At 33.7% G+C, this 16823-nt stretch overlaps 1 protein-coding gene across 12 annotated transcripts in view; it reads right to left on the bottom strand.

Moving 5' to 3' along the window:
• Window positions 1–16823, bottom strand: part of APBB2 (amyloid beta precursor protein binding family B member 2) — a 419679-nt gene that overhangs the window by 298048 nt on the left and 104808 nt on the right. For 10 of the 12 annotated variants that reach the window (XM_074229546.1, XM_074229547.1, XM_074229545.1 and 7 more), the window contains one exon: window positions 7191–7304. The exons of the other annotated variants lie outside the window; for them this stretch is intronic. The gene's annotated coding sequence lies outside the window, so the exon portion shown is untranslated. The remainder of the gene's footprint in view (window positions 1–7190; window positions 7305–16823) is intronic. 12 annotated transcript variants of the gene reach the window in all.

The raw sequence follows: 16823 nt of genomic DNA, 5'->3' as shown, positions 1-16823 counted from the left end.
AACTCACTCTCAAAATAAAACCTCTTGAATATTCATATCTAATAGAGTTCACAATAGCCTCCTCTATCCTTGATCAGGATGGAATGATAGATGATTATTTGGAAAAGCTCATTGCCAAATGGCCAGTAAGGAATTCATTTGCATGGAGTGGGTGCTGATACCTCATCCTTCAAACAGGCAGATTCATTGGGAAATGACTGGCTTCCAGATGCTTACAATCAAAATCTGATGAAACAGGTTCATTAAAATAAACTGCATTAATAAAAAAAACCCTATAGGTCGAGTCCATATATAGGACTCCTATATAGGAGAGAGGCAGCCAGAGGAAGCCTGCAGTTAATGACATTTTCATCTATTAGACAGAATGCTAAATTTGGAAGCAATTGATAAACAATGATTAAGTACCTACTATGTGTCATCAAACAATGCCAGTTCAATTCCTGCACCTTTGTGACTCTGGGTCAAGTTAAAACCTTATTTCATCACTTGTAAAACATGGGTCTGGGATGAGCTAACATCTGGATTTTCTTCCCCCTCTAAATCTGTGATCCTAATAAACCCTGATCTCCAGGCTCTGCATTCATCTGTTCTCCCTTCACTCATTCCTGAAGTGGCTTCTCCCTAATACCCACCACCTGGAACAATTCTTTAACAAGAAATTTTTTTCCCCAAGACACCTCCTGTTTCTTTTTCTCTGCAAGAGAGTTGTTTCTGAGGCAGAAAAGCCCCTTCCCTAATCCTCTATCCTAACTAGCACCTCCTAAGCCAATCCCGGCACCAACCCATGCTCTTTCCTCAGTCAGCTCAGTATCATTTATTCAAGGCTTTAATATACTTTGATGACCTTTGCAAAAGTTATCTTATTTGATGCCCACCATAGCCCTAGGGAGTAGATACTATTATCAAGCCCATTTTACAGATAAGGAAATTTAGGCTAGGAGAATTTATGTGACTAAGTGACTTGGGACCCCCAGACAGTAAGTGTTTGCAGCACAATTTGAATTCAAGTTTTCTGAATTCTAAATCCAACTTTGTATCCATTTAAATTATCATTCTTCATGTAGCATAAATACACAAATGCATATATTGTTAGTTATTATTATTATTATTATTGATATTGTAAACATAGTGATCTGCTTGACAATTTCAGCATCTAAATTGGGAAACATTTACTTTGCATCTTTCCAAGCCTGAATGGGGGAAGATTCAAGAAGCACAGATGGACCTCGATTCCAAGAGCTATTTTTGATTTTGGGGAAAGGGGAATGACACAGCACACATCTTATAAGCAGTTATATTATGGCTCAGTAATTAGTCAGCAAAATAAAGCCTTCTATCTCTAAAAAATTGTCAGCAAGAAGTTAATTTTAACTTTATTTTCAGCTACTCAATGTGACAACTAGGAATTTCCTGAAGCTAATCAATCTGACAATCTCTCTAAAATCAATGAGCCATTTATAAAGTCCATTTAAATTTTGTGTGTATCACACAGTCATGTCATTTCAGAATTAAAAAAAAAAATGAGATTCCCATCTAGTCTAACTCCTTTCATTTAACAAAAGGGGGGAAACTGCAGACCCAGACAGAATTTACATGACAATATAAAGAAGAGGCAATAAGACATAGTGGACAGAACACTGAACATATCTGATACATAATGCTAATGACTCATATTGAGCTTATAGTCAGCTGAAATCCCTCTTTAACCCTTCTTCACCTGAAATTCTGTCTAGTCCTTTTTATCCATGGCTTATATATTTGATCATTTTTTTTAACTTAAGTAGAGAGCACCTTATAGTGAATATATAACAGGTATTTTATCATAAAACAAACAAATGATAGAGGATAATATTTTCAAGTAGTCATATTTTCTGCAATTTTAAAGACTTTTAATTAAATGTACATGGGAAGAAGATATAGATAAATATGATGTATTACATGAAATTTATGTTTCAGAGAACCAGTTGTGTTATCCTGGTTTACAATAGATCTGTATTATGAAGAATATCATAAACTGTGTAGAAGCAAGACTTTCAAGGAACATAGTAGCTTAGCAAATTTGAGTTGAAAATAATCAAATGTATTCTAACAAAAAGAGAAAAATCAATGGATTTTGTTAATAAGTTAAAATGTTTTATTTGTGGCATTAACAATTAAATTAATACAAATAAGTAACAAAAACTTTACCACACACATAAACTGCATATAAAACAAGAAAAATAATAGAACCCCAAAATAATGATTGGCACTTTAAGGTTTTCAAAGTATTTTTATTTATTGCCTCATTGGAGCTTTCTACTCTGGTGGGGCAGATGCTACAAATATTTTATGATTTTAATTTTGTAACTTCTATTCCTTAATCCAATATTCCATACTCCAAAAAACTCTCTTTTATGGAAATTCCCAGCATTGATATAGATAAAAAATTCTTCTATACCTTAAAGTCTCAAGGAATTGCCTAGACACATGGGATTAAACTGCTTACCTATATACAATTATGTGTCAAAGGCAGGGCTTTCTTCCAGATACCAGTTGTTCTATCATGAAGCTGCTCTTCAAAGATCATGCTACTTTCAAAACAGAACACTATGGAACGGTCTAGAAAACATCTCTTATCTTCAGAATAATTTGGATTAAAATTTGCTTCACCAGTAAAACATAAGAAGACATCTCCCAATGGCTCATTTTTTAGATACCATTCTACTGATACAATTTCTTGGTAGATCAATGAAGAAAGTCCAATTGCTCATATTAGAAATACACATCATCCTAATAGTACAGAATAGGCAGGCAGTTGAGGACAAGATTTATTCAGTGGGAAGAATGTGTCATCAGTACTCTTGGAATAGAATAAAGGAGCTAAACAAAACAAAACAAAAGGCCTTATATACGAAGTAATCTTTGACAGCCAATGAACATTTCTAATGATATACATGTGTCCAATACTGCAGAGTCTGCTGGTCATGCCCTTTTTGATGACTATGATATTGCAGGAGATGAAGAAGATGACTTCCATTTGACTCTTCTTTTCAGATAGTAAAGCACATTGGAAATGGAACATTGCATGAAGTCTATGCATACATTGAAGACTAGACAAAGAGTCCTGAATTTAGAGTCAGAAAGATTTAGGTTCAGATCCTACATCTGACATTTATTAGGTGTGAGGCTCTAAGCAAGGCTCTAGGCAAGTCACCTTTGGGTCATATGTGGGTTGCAATCTCTACTAATCTAGTTGTTTAGTCATATCCAACTCTTTGTGACTAGATGAATCATCCTTTCCATGGGATTTTCTTGGCAAAGATACTAGAATGGTTTGTCATTTCTTTCTCCAGTGGATTAAGGCAAACAGAAGTTAAATGACTTGTCCCAGGTCATACACCTAGTAGGTGTCTGAGATGACTACTACTACTACTACTACTACTACTACTACTACTACTACTACTACTACTACTACTACTATTCAGGTGCTCTGTCTACTGAGTCATCTAACTGCCTCTATTAACTTAGAACATCACATCCTGAGTGGTATCTACATTATAGAAATGAATAAGCAAGTATTTAATAAACACTTCCCATTAAATAAAACAGCTCTTGCCCTCATGGAGTTTTCATTTTAAGAGGGGGAGACATGTACACACATTTAAAAAATATAAACAACCATTTCATGTATTTCTGTAAAATGTTCTATTCCTAGATCTCCCTAACAGGAAAATCACTACTAGTGTAAAGAAAAGAATAGGGATATAATAAAAAGTAGCCCATCTCCAAATAATAAATAGCTCCTCTGCCAAATGCAGAGGAATGAACACCCGACATTATTTTCATGAAATTTTCCTCATGATAATATGAGCTCCTTGAAGGCCAGAACTGTATTTTTACCCTTCTTTGTAGACCCAGAGCTTACTTAATGCTTAATAGACACTGAGGTAGCCGGTGGGTTCAGGGTCTGGGGTCAGAAAATAATGAATTCAAAAATGAGCTCAGATACTTATTAGTTGGGTTACCTTGTTTACCCAATTTCCTCAACTGAAAAATGAGGCTAATAATAACATCTATCTCTCATGGATGTTGTGAGGATGGAATGAAATAATATCTTATAAAAACACTTTGCATAGGGCCTGGTCCATAGTGGTTATTGTAGTAAAGCTTATTCCCTTCCCCTTTCCCCCTTTTCCAATAAATGCTTGTTGAGTAATTGAATCACCTCAAATAACCCTATTTGTGTGTATGTAAGAAAAAATTTAAAGGTATTTCTTGGGAGAAGTGGAAGAGAAACATGGGAAGAAGTATTATTCAAATATGTGAAAGCATATTTTTTGGGGTCCAAGTTACAGAGGGTTTATTTTTCCTCTGAAGCAAAAACAAACAGGGAAGAAAGATCAGATGACTGATTACTTTTGAAAATACTGGGCCACCAAACACAAATTTCAGAAAAGGCCATTGTTACCCTTTGTGAACTGGCAAGTAAACAGCTCCTTAGATGAGAGGAGAGCACTTCTTTCACAGACCTTTCCATGATATATTGCTTACTAAGGCTCCATTTGTCAACAAAAATCAAGCATTTTCATACCTGTTCAGAGGGTTTTTTTTTAAAAGGTGGAGGAATTGAGAAGGGCTAGATTTCACAGCAGAACAATAATTGTCTAATCATCAGACAAAAAGGTTATTTAATACAAAAATTTAATTTAATATAGTTAATAATTTAACAATGGACAATATTTTTCCTGAGGACAGTAAATTAAAGACATATCATTTTTGTCAGTGAATTTACAATTTTATGAGATTCTTTAATATCCTACTTCAGCCCCATACCAAAGAAAGGCAAACAAAAAAGGAATAAGAAAGATAATTTAGCCACATAAAGAATGAATGATTGAAAAAGCACTAATTAAGCACCAATGATGCCAAAGGCTAGAAAGTTACATGGATCTAAAGTTGGAAAGGTCCTCAGGGGCAATCTAGTCCAAACCTTCTATATTACAGTTGAGGGCACTGAACTTCAGAGAGATGAAGTGAATTACAGTTATACAGGCAGAACACACACTCCAAAGCATAAGGTATTCTTTAGAGTTTGAGAGCAACACATTTCCCACACACATTTTTATTGTGGGAAAGATGAGGAGAAATATCTATCAATTTATTTCCGGTTCAAGCATGCATCAAAGACAGAACAATAATTTACACAAGTTTTTCTTTATTGCATTTTTTTAAAACTACACAATCATCATATCTCTAAGACATTCCTGGAACATTTTTTTAAAATTCCTTTGACAGTACTTTGGGTTCTTGCTACTTTGGTGGTACTATTTGACAATGCTACTGATTATGAAAAAGATCAAATACTTAGTGAAGATTTCCAAAGTATTTGTTTTCAATGGTATTGTTTTCCAGTTAAAAAACCATCGCTCAAAAAAAAAAAAACCCATCGCTCTTAGACATGGAAGAAATGGACAAATTTTAAGAGTTTTAGTACTGCTTAGAGAAAATTTGACTACCTGTGAATCTCTTTCAGAGTAATATATTCCAAAATGCCTGGCAATATAAATCTAAGTTCATTTATGCTTTCATTTGCATTTATTACATACAGATGTATTTTTATCTTCAAAGACATTTCAGCATTAAAAACATTTCATTCTTTATAATTATAACAAAAATAATTTTATAAAAATGTATAAAAACTGATTCAACCTTCTATTCAGGGCCCCTGGCTCAATTTCTTTAGCCCAGGGGTATAAGTTTTAAAAAGTTATTTCACCATATTGTCATTGCACAATCATAGCTGCCCCCAAAATGAAATGGTATGCTTCACAAGGAGGGGCGCTCTTGTCATTAAAGGTATTCAAGAAAAGTCTGGATGACATGATTGAACAAGTACAATTTATCCCAGATTGTTCACTGCCATGGGGAGGAAGTGGGAAGGGAGGGTGGTAGAAAAATGTGGAACTCAAAAGTTTGCAGATGGATGAATACTGAAAACTATCTTTTTTTTTAGTTGTTTTTTTTTTGCAAGGCAAATGGGGTTAAGTGGCTTGCCCAAGGCCACACACCTAGGTAATTATTAAGTGTCTGAGACCGGATTTGAACCCAGGTACTTCTGACTCCAGGGTCAATGTTTTATCCACTGTGCCACCTAGCTGCCCCTTGAAAATTATCTTTGCATGTAATTGGAAAAATTAATCAATTAATTCACTAAAAAAACCCGCAAAAAACCTGGATGACAGTCTATTAGGGATCCTGCAAAAGGAATTTCCAAACTGAAAAAAAAACAGAAAATAAGTGTCCTATGAGGAAACTTTGGGATCTGAGAAACTGTAGTTGAAATGAGGGGCACACTCTTAAAACACAAGGGAGCTGGTATATAATTTAGCTAATTATCAATTATTTTTATACTGGAAAGAACATAGATTCTTCATAGCTGATTCATTGGGAAATGTCAGAAATGATCTTTCACATTTTCCCTAGCATTTGGCAATGTTTCAGTCATAAACTGTGCAAATTAAGACTTTCAAATTACATAAGTTATCTTATAATTTTTTCTTTCATGTTCATTCCACTGTATCAAAACATTTAATTGATGGAACTGAACCTTCTGTGGGTAAAGCATCTTTTTTTCAGGAGAGCAAACAACATGTATGTATTAACTTACAGAAATATGATGCAAAAACCATGAGTCTGAATGGCTCATCAATTTCCCCACAGGATTAACCTTTTGATTAATCTGTGAATCTGCAATTCAGTTCAACATCCTACTTTTGTTCTTTCTCAATTAATCAGAGTCAATTGCAACTGCTACATTTTTCTTACAAAATCAAAAGGGAGAGCCTACCTGAAACATGGGGCAACCTGAATCCTGAGAAAAGTGGCTTAGTTTCTGTTCTATCTTGCACCACAGGATGCTAGCTTCCTGGGATGTATAATCCATCCATTTCAACCTAGATAAAGGTTTGATCACAACCCGAAGAGCTCAATGTGTGAAACCAGCAGAAATGGCCTGCTGTAAAAGGTTATCCAATTTCTTGGAGGTTCTTTATAGAACAAATTCACCAATTTCCCCTCTTGACTTTGAAAAATCACAGAGTGGGCAAAAAGTACCACCCTAGGAGTCGATTTAGCTACAGATGTCATAGATACAATGCTCACCCTAAACTTTGAAGAAAAAATAAAGAAAGGGTAGTTAGAAAATAACTTACTTTTTCCAGGTCTTTGGTACAAAGTACAGATGGTAAAAAAAGTTCCTTTTGTCCCTCCAAGATGTTGTCAATTAATAGCATTCACTCAAATAGGTCAGACAGACCAAAAGAAGTCTGGAAATAGAATAGGAAGAAAAATTAAAACCCCCAAAGTCTGAAACAAAAGTCCAAATAAGCCATTCATGATATTATTCATAATATTCCAAGACAAATGAAATAGAAGTATCTTTAGGTAACAAGACACCTAATCCTAAAAACAGGCCAATAAAACCTGTTCAAATCTGAACAGTAGTTTGCACTGTTGCCTGAATCAGGTATCAAAGGCCAGGTACAAACTTCTTGGAAACTTTCTATGGTTAAAATGTACACTCATAGGTCAAAAAATAAAGAAATGAGATGGAGAGATCTAGGTTTCTAATTGTAGCTTAAAGATGAAGGGTTCTGAAATTGAATGTGACAGTCCTATCTCCCAAAGATTAGCTCATTTCACAAAAACATATACAGTTGTGGATGGAAATAAGGAATAAACATTTATTATACAATCTATATATGTAACAATATTATTTCCCTTTTTTAAAAATTATAGTTTCTTTTAGAAATAATGAAGACAAACCAAAAACACAATATGGAAACATTTATCTGTTCAAAATTATTTATCAAGCAATCTCAACAATTCAAAATCTGCTATTGCATCAAAGAGTGCAAGAAAAGGATTCTGAGAAGTAAAAATTCATATTAAAATCCACACACCAGGGGCAACTAAGTGACGCAGTGTATAGAGCACCAGCCCTGGAGTCAGGAGTACCTGGGTTCAAATCCGGTCTCAGACACTTAATAATTACCTAGCTGTGTGGCCTTGGGCAAACCACTTAACTACATTGCCTTGCAAAAAAAAAAAAAAACCTAAAAAAAACTAAAAAATAAATCCTCATACCAAAGAACCTCTCAGAAACTGACTTGAAGCAAAATCACACTTATTTTAGTTATAATTCTAACAAGTGTGGTTATCCATTTTCCTAGCCTACAGCAGATAAGACACTTCAAATCAGGAGAGAAGATGCTACTTTTAAGAAAGACATATGATTTGCTTACATTGAAGAAAATAAAACAACTATTAAATAACAGAGAGAACTACAAGGCCATTTAGGAAATGATAAAAAGTTCTATATGCTTTTAACACTCCCTGAGGGCATGTGAATATAAAAGTACAATGTCATTGTTAATGATCCTCAGGACCAATACTTAGAATTATTCCATACTTTTTTTTCTTATTTATTGGAGTTATTTACACACCAGCTTTGTCCCTTTTTTTTAAGAAGTAAAAAGTTGAGAATTATAATCAGAGTTGTGAGCACTTGCAGGAAATGAAAACATCTTCCTCATTTTCTCATCAACTTTAGCAAAATGTTGTATATACAGTAGCCAATTAATAAATGACAAATGAACAGAAAGAATGATGACCTTGAATCATTCTGAAACAGATAAATTATATTAATGTGCATAATTAAATATTCATTAATTATTAATAATAAAATAATTAACACAACAAATGTTTTGAAAATAGTACCTGGCATATAATGGACACAACAAATATTTATTGATTGGTTATTTAAAGTAGCTAAAGAAAAGGGTTAATACTTAAAAGAGATACATTTTGATTACTTTAAAAAAATTCAGTATATGATGGAGAAGTTATGAAGGTAAATAATCATTACTTCAACTCAGTTTCCTCATCTATAGAATGAGAAGTTTGGCCTCTAAGATCCTTTCCAATGCCAAGCTATGGAACAAAAGGACAATATGGAACAAATTAATCATAGCTCAGATACTGCTCTCCCTCTCTACCTACTTCTCTACCCCTCCACCTCATCTACTTTCCCCTTCATTTTCCTGTCTCACTTTTCACATTCTATTTTGTGTATATATATACATATATACATATATATGTATATATATGTTATATATATAACAGTAGAACATCAGCTCCTTAAAGGCAGGGAAGATGTCATTTTTTTCTCCATATCCCCACATGATGGGCATACGTAATTTATACACAATAAAACACAGCATCCTGGAACTAGAAGGGACTGTGGATGGGAAGGTACATAAGGAGCAGGCAGTAGCAGCAGTAGTATCAGTGGCAATAGTAGCAATTGTGGAAGCAGCAGCTTTAAGGCCACCTTCCTCAGGAAGCCTTCTCTAACACCTTTAATCCTAGTCTCTCTTTTTAAAATTATATTCTATTTATCCTGTTTATAGGTTGCATTGTATATATTTGCTTGTATGTTGTTTCCCTGAATGGATTGTAAACTCCTTGTGGGCAGAGACTATCTTTTGTCTTTTTTTGGTATCCCCAATACTTAACACTGCAAATAGTATATCATAAATGTTTACTAAATTGACTTTGATACTCAAAAATAATCAGGGAAATAAGTGCTATGATAATCTCCATTTTACAATGAGGAAATTGAGGCTGAAAAAGGTTAAGTGATTTACCTAGAGTCATATAGTCAAGTGTCTCTGGCAGAACTGTAACTCGGGTCTATGTGTCTCTATTTCAAAATCTTTTTTTAAACATCAAGGCACCCAAATGCCAAACATCATCTGATCCATTTTATACTTAAGAAAATACACTTCAAATTTGAGGTAACTTCCTCATACAGGTCATAAAGTAGCAGAGTTTGGATTTGAATGAAGGTCCTGAGATATTGTCTAGTATTCTTTCCATTGTGCTAAAATTTTGAATTAATGGCACTTGGATTTTATTATTAAATAGTAATGTTTCACCTATTGTAAAATATTAAAGAAATGAAATTCTGAGCAAATAAGGTGGTAAAACTTCTTTTGGACAAGATCAACATTAAGTTAATGAAAATTTCTTTCTAGATATCCCTGAGAACAATGTTTTTAAACACATAAAACATATGGGATTACAGAGGAAATCAACTATATCTAAATAAAGATACCACGTATTTCCCATCTAAGTTCACAGACGCCCTGGAATCTGTCCTTGGACATCAGTTTAAGAACTCTTGCTTTAGACAATGACTCACAGTCTTGACATTTGTGCTTTTTAAATCTCTGCCTAAATTGCTTCAAAAATAAAAAAGCTATTCTGTTGCATCTTTTCAATATTTTTATAATAAACATTTTAATAGATGGCTAAATAGTGTGACCAAGTTAATAAAAAGATATGCAATTATGGCCAAACCTCAAAAATCAAGTTAAATACATTTTAAAGACTGATCCAACAGACGGTGATACATTAAGACAAAGTACTAGGTTTTGGAGTCAAAGATCCCAGATTCTAATCCTGAATCTGACATCTACTAAATGTGTTTTTGATCAGGGCCCCTAGTTATTCTGGAATTTGAGTTTCCTTAATATTCTGTAATTAAGTAAAAAGGAAAAAAGTTACTAAATGATCTTACTACTAAACATAGAGTCTGAGGAGGTAAAGATAGAAATATCTCATATATCAAAATATTCATAGGAGCTTTTTTTGGTATGCTGTAGCAAAGAACAGAAACAAAATTACTCAGTGATTAAAAGAATGGCTGACTACACTGTTGTACATGAACACAATGGAATTTCTTAAGGTACAAGAAATGCAAACTATGAGAAAATTCAGAAAAACACAGGAAGACTTTTATGAACTGATTCAGAGTTAAGTAAGGAAAACCAGAAATATGTATATGAATATATATATATATATATATATACACAACTACCACAAACAAATAATAAGAATAAAATTGAACCTTACACAAGTAAGCCCACTAAGAAAAGATGTGAAAATAAATACCCCTCTCTTTCTGTGGTGAGGTGGGGGAACTATGGATATGGAATGGTTATATGCTGTTGGATACAGTAAAATATGCCTCTTGGTTTTGTTTAGTGCTTTTTTCTTTTTTGTTATAAGTCACACTGACTAGGAGAGGGAATGAGTCTTATAATGTGCCTGAAACATAATAAAAATGCTTATTGATTAATTTATATTTGGAAACTACTGTGATTTTTTTTAAAGAACTAAGCATTGAAAAGTTTAAAATAGAAGACCACAATAAGATCCCTTTGAATGTTATTTTCTCATTTGTTCCTCACAAGAACTCTGAGAAATAAGTGCTATTATCATGCCCATTTTGTAGATGAGGCAAGTAAAAGGAAAGAGATTTACCTAGGTTCATTGGGCCAGTAATAATAGTAGCTAACACTTCCATAATGTTTACTTTGTACCTGTACTTTATAATTATCATCTCCTTTGATCTCCATAATAATCCTGGGAGATATATACTATTATAATACCTATTTGAAGAATTCCAGTGATGAAGTTTTGTTCCTTAAAACACCTCTCTAGTAGTAGTTATATTTCAAAAGGAATAAATTATCTCAACATGGCCAGCAAATAAGCACTGTTATTTACCAAAGCAAGTACAGAGGAGATTTTTACAAGTTCCTCAGAATGACAACCCTAAGCAAAATTTCAAGTCCAACATCCTTCCTTTCTATCCCCCTTTCATAGCTCCTGCTTTCCCTGAAAAAAAGCCAATACCCTTATGCTACTTTCTGGGTACCCAAAGTCATACACCTCCCTAGTTCCTTCTTTAAACAGAATTCCCAGTCCTTTAGTCCATCTAAATTTTAAAATTTTAATATGATAATTTAATTATAATCTAGTCTAACTAACAGCAGAAAAACAACTAAATGAATGGACATGAAGTCATGTAAGACTGACAGTCTTCTTCCCAAATAATTTATCTTTTTAAAGGAGAGTTGAATTTATCCATTCAAATCTCTAATAAGTAAAATGAAAGGAAGAAAAATTTTAAAGGAGTTAAAAACCTTGCTATGTCAGCAGAGCACAAACCAAATTGAAAAAACCAAGTGTGGCCCAGGTCCCAGACAATGTCTGCTTTTCAAGGAAAAGTCTCATTAAATGCCAAAGAGTTCATTACCAAAAGACTGGCCACATAATGATGAATTCCTAGTCCATAGTAACCCATTGATAAAAAGAAATATACAAAGAGTGAGTAGATGCATACACTCCTGTAATAAGGGATTACAATTCAGCAGTACCATGATGGACTTGGGGACTCTGGGCAAGTATAACTTCTCTCAACTCGGGCTTCCTCATATATAAAATGAATGCAATAATAATAATACTGACATCACCAAAAGTGGTTGTCAAATCAAATGTAGTGTTGAGGGCACCAAGCAAATGTGAACAAAAGTGTAGGGGGTGAAAGGAAACTTAAAATGCTTCTAGTTCAAGCTTCTCATTTTAGATTTGAAGAAACTCAAGTCTCAAGTAAGAGATAAAGGTAATAAACTTGCCCAAGGTCACAGAGGCACTCAACGACAAAGCCAAGATTCAAACCAGGTCAAATCTTGGCTCCTCTATTTATCTGTAAACTAATAATAATAATAATAATAATAATAATAATAATAATAATAATAATAATAATAATAATAATAATAAATTATGAGATGGAGATCATCTTTTCCCCCAAAAGAAAAGGGAAAGGCAATAGTCTCCCACTTCTGAAAAGCTGCCCATCTCTGCAATTTACCACTGGATACCATAGTTTCTGACATTAAAGTGGGAAATTGTATAGTGCGATCATTAGTATTTGGAACCAGATGACCTGGGTTTTGACCTTGGCTCTGTCATTTACATCTCTGTGACCTTGGACAATTTACTTCTCCTCCTTGGGCCTCAATTTCCTTATGTACAGGGAAGAGTTCCATTGGATGAACCACAATCAACTCTAGTCCTTCTAGCTCTAAGTCTGTGAGTCTACCAGGAGGTTACCATATATCCAGAATCTCCTCTAACTCTAAGCAAGAACCTAATGCCTTGAAGATGCCTAATTGGGGGGGGGGGGGGGTAGGTAAGTAGTTCTTATTTTTTTCTAACCAAAAAAACAAGCAAACAATAAAAGTACAGTTTAATTCATGTTTAAAAACCATTTCCTTCAGAATGTAAAATCCTTGAGACTAAGGACTTTCTGTTTTTGTTTGTTAGTGATTCACTACTTTATTTGGGTTTATATTATGTCTTTCAACTTTATTAAAGTTGTTAATTGTTTCAACTAATTTTTAGTTGATTCTTTAGGTTTCTCTAAGCATATCATAATATTATCTTCAAAGAGTGAAGTGGTAGAAATTTAATATATTCTTATTGACTAATTGAAGAAAATATCTAGATTGTCAATGAAAAACTAAAGAAAGTATCATATAAGCCCCTAGTTCAAAAATATCACAAAAAAATAGAGGAGAGGGAGAATCATACTTTGATTTTAAAAAGACAAAAAAATCATTGACTAAATCAACAATTTCTACTTTAATAAATAAAATTTTAAAAAGAAAAAGAATTGGCAAAGCAAATTATTCTCAGATCCTGAAAAAAAGTTCTGACATTTTTAATGCCTTTCAGTCAAGGAGCAAATGCCCAAATACAGCAACATTTAAACACACAATTTATAATGTGACATGTTTACTTATTCAGAAAACTGAAAGAGGTCATAACCCAAAGAAATTTTCATCTTAATTTGTTCAAATTCCAATATCTGAAATGAAACTTCTATTTATTCCAAAATCCTGTTCTGAATTCAAATAAAAATAATTCTTGAGACAATATCTAGGAAGATTAAAGACCCATCTGAACATGTCCTTTAAAAATTAGTAAAGGGCTCTGTGTCATAAAGCATGGCTTTTATGCTCCATATTGATTCCCCTTTTCCCCCCTCCAATTATAGTTAAACTGTTATCAGTGGCACAAATGATAGAAACAGGTAATTTAGCAAGGTATCTGTACAAAGAAGGAAAATTAAGCAATGTCATTGCTATAGAGAGCTTTCAATAACAAGGAAAGGTCCCAAGTAGCAGAATAATTCAGAAGACATAGGAGCCAGCCATGTGGTTACAATCTCCAGGAATGCTATTCCAACATGTCTCTTCATCCTGTATTCAATTTTTTCATAAATTAATAAATAGATAGATGAAATTCAGGAAGTTAAGTGACCTATGCATGGTCACTTAGCCAATTTTGAGATAGCATTCTAACCCACATCCTCCTGATCCAAAGCCCAGGGTGCTATTGGTTACACTGCTTCTCATACAGAGAATGTTATCTTTTAAAATGCAGTAAATTGTCACAGTTACCTGGACACTAGACGCATTATCAACATAGATCTGACAAGAAAATGGGAGGACATGACATATAAATATTGACATATATATTCTGCCTACTAAAACCCTTAGTAAAAATCTTCTATTTCAGTCTTTTTTGAAATGATGAACAATATCTGTCAAAAACCATGAGTAAGTCACATCTATAATGGGGATAAACTTCCCAATAATATCAGAGGTAAAATAAGGATGTCCATTATCACCACTATTATTCAATACTATAATAAAAATGCTAACCATAGCAATAAAACAAGAAAAAGAATTTGAAGGAATAAGAATAGACAATGGGGAAACAAAACTTCACTCTTTGAAGATAATATTATGATATGCTTAGAGAAACCTAAAGAATCAACTAAAAATTAGTTGAAACAATTAACAACTTTAATAAAGTTGAAAGACATAATATAAACCCAAATAAATCATCAGCATTTCTGTATCAGCCAACAAAACCATAGACCATCTAAGCATATAGACCATCTAATCCAACCTATATATCCCTTTCTCATAAAAATCCCACCACAAATATATCCAGTAAGGTGTTATTCATCTTGTGTTTCAAGTCCTCCAATGACACACCAACCCATCACATCCTAAAGCAGACCAGTCCACTTCTGGAGATCTCTAATCCCCAGGAAGCTTTTTCCTGAAAAAAACTAAATTTTCCATTATATAATTTCTACCCCAGTGTTCCATGTTTTCCTTCTGGGGCCAAACAGAAAAAATCTACTACTTTTTCTACATGACAAACATTTTAGAACAGCTTTCCTCTGACTCTCATTTTCTCCAAGTTTTTGATTTTCTTCAAACAGTCCATATATAGCATGGATTCCAATACATTCACCATTTTATTTGACTTTCCCTATATGCCCTACAGTTTCTCAATGTCCTTCCTAAACTATGATATCCCAAACATAGAAGAAAGGCTAAGGTAAGCATATAAGTAATGATAACATCAGGCAGACTATGGTCAGTACCAGATGTGAAGGACAAAGGGGACCACAGGATTAAGCAATTAGAAGATGAACCGTCTCTCTGTCCTATGAGATATGTATTAGATGAACAGCCAAAGAAGGGAAGTTAACATCAGTGGAAAGAGGTCACTAGAAGAGTGCCACAGGAATCTCTGTCCTTGATCTAGCTCTACTCAACATTTTTTAATAGTAACTGATCTTTTTTTCCTAATCAGTTAGTTGAGAAGGCTAGCTAATGTATCAGATAAATGGTTCAGGAATCCTAATTCTCTCAAGAGGTTGAAATAATGGGCCAAATCAAGGATAGGAATAGGGGATGGAGCTGTATCTTCACTGGGAAAGGGAAAGCACAGATAAGGAAATTTCCCTTAGCAATAAAAGTAGACCAATTCAAATGAAATTCAATTTAATAGGGATAATTTATAAATTTCTATATCTAGATACAAAAGTGAACTGCACAATTATAAGATGGAGATAGTATAATTGGATATCAGTTTCTTTGGAAAAAAAGACATAATGTAATTCTTACATGAATCTAGATTGCTGTGGCAGTCAAAGTATGATCCCAGGCAGTAGAATATCTAGAACCACAAGGAAGATAATAACACCACTGTGTCCTTGCCTTTTGGTGTGAGCACATCTCAAGTGTTGTGGTTTAGTTTGGGACACAAAATTTTAGAAATAATATTACTTTCTTCTTAATGAATATCCATGAAGATAATGATGAGACTCAAAACCAGGGAAAGAATATTCTGGCAGAATTCAGCAGCATTACAATATAATGCAAAGAGTAATAAACTTTGAGGCAGGGCAGTCCTGGGTTTGCACCTCTTAGTATCTATTAACTGTATGGCCTTGGATAAGTCACTTAAATCACTTTAAATCTATTTGTAAAATGGGGATATCAATACTAACCATACTTTCATCATAGGTAGTTTTGAGGATCAAATGAAATCATTCATATATGAATAATTCTGCAAATTTTAAAATGTAATACAAAACATCATTTATTATTTATTTTTGCTCTTGTTCTGTCATTTCAATTGTGATCTCATTTTGGGGTTCTCTTGGCAAAGAGACTATAGAGGTTTGCTATTTTCTTCTTCAGGTTATTTTACAGTTGAGGAAACTGAGGCAACAGAGACACATAGCTATTAAGTATCTGAAGTCAGATTTGAACTCACAAAGATGAGTTTTCCTGACTCTAGATCAGCACTCTAGTCATTGTATCACCCAGCTACCCCTTTATTATTTATACTCAATTAAAAGAAGTCAAAATCCTTCACAAGAAAATGATAATCACACACAACCCAGAAACCCTCTCTCTCAGGTTCTTTAAATGGAATACCAAAAGAATTGTTGGCAGAGGAAAAATGGCAAGGATATAATGAGAGTCTCAGTCCAAGTGGGTCAGAAGAACGGTGCCAAAACTCTAGCAGTGACAAATTTCTTCTCCTACTTTGCAAAGTAA

This window comes from Macrotis lagotis, chromosome 3 (genome assembly GCF_037893015.1).
Source record: "Macrotis lagotis isolate mMagLag1 chromosome 3, bilby.v1.9.chrom.fasta, whole genome shotgun sequence".
Classification (NCBI taxonomy): Eukaryota; Metazoa; Chordata; class Mammalia; order Peramelemorphia; family Peramelidae; genus Macrotis; species Macrotis lagotis.
This window is presented reverse-complemented; position numbering and strand designations above follow the sequence as displayed.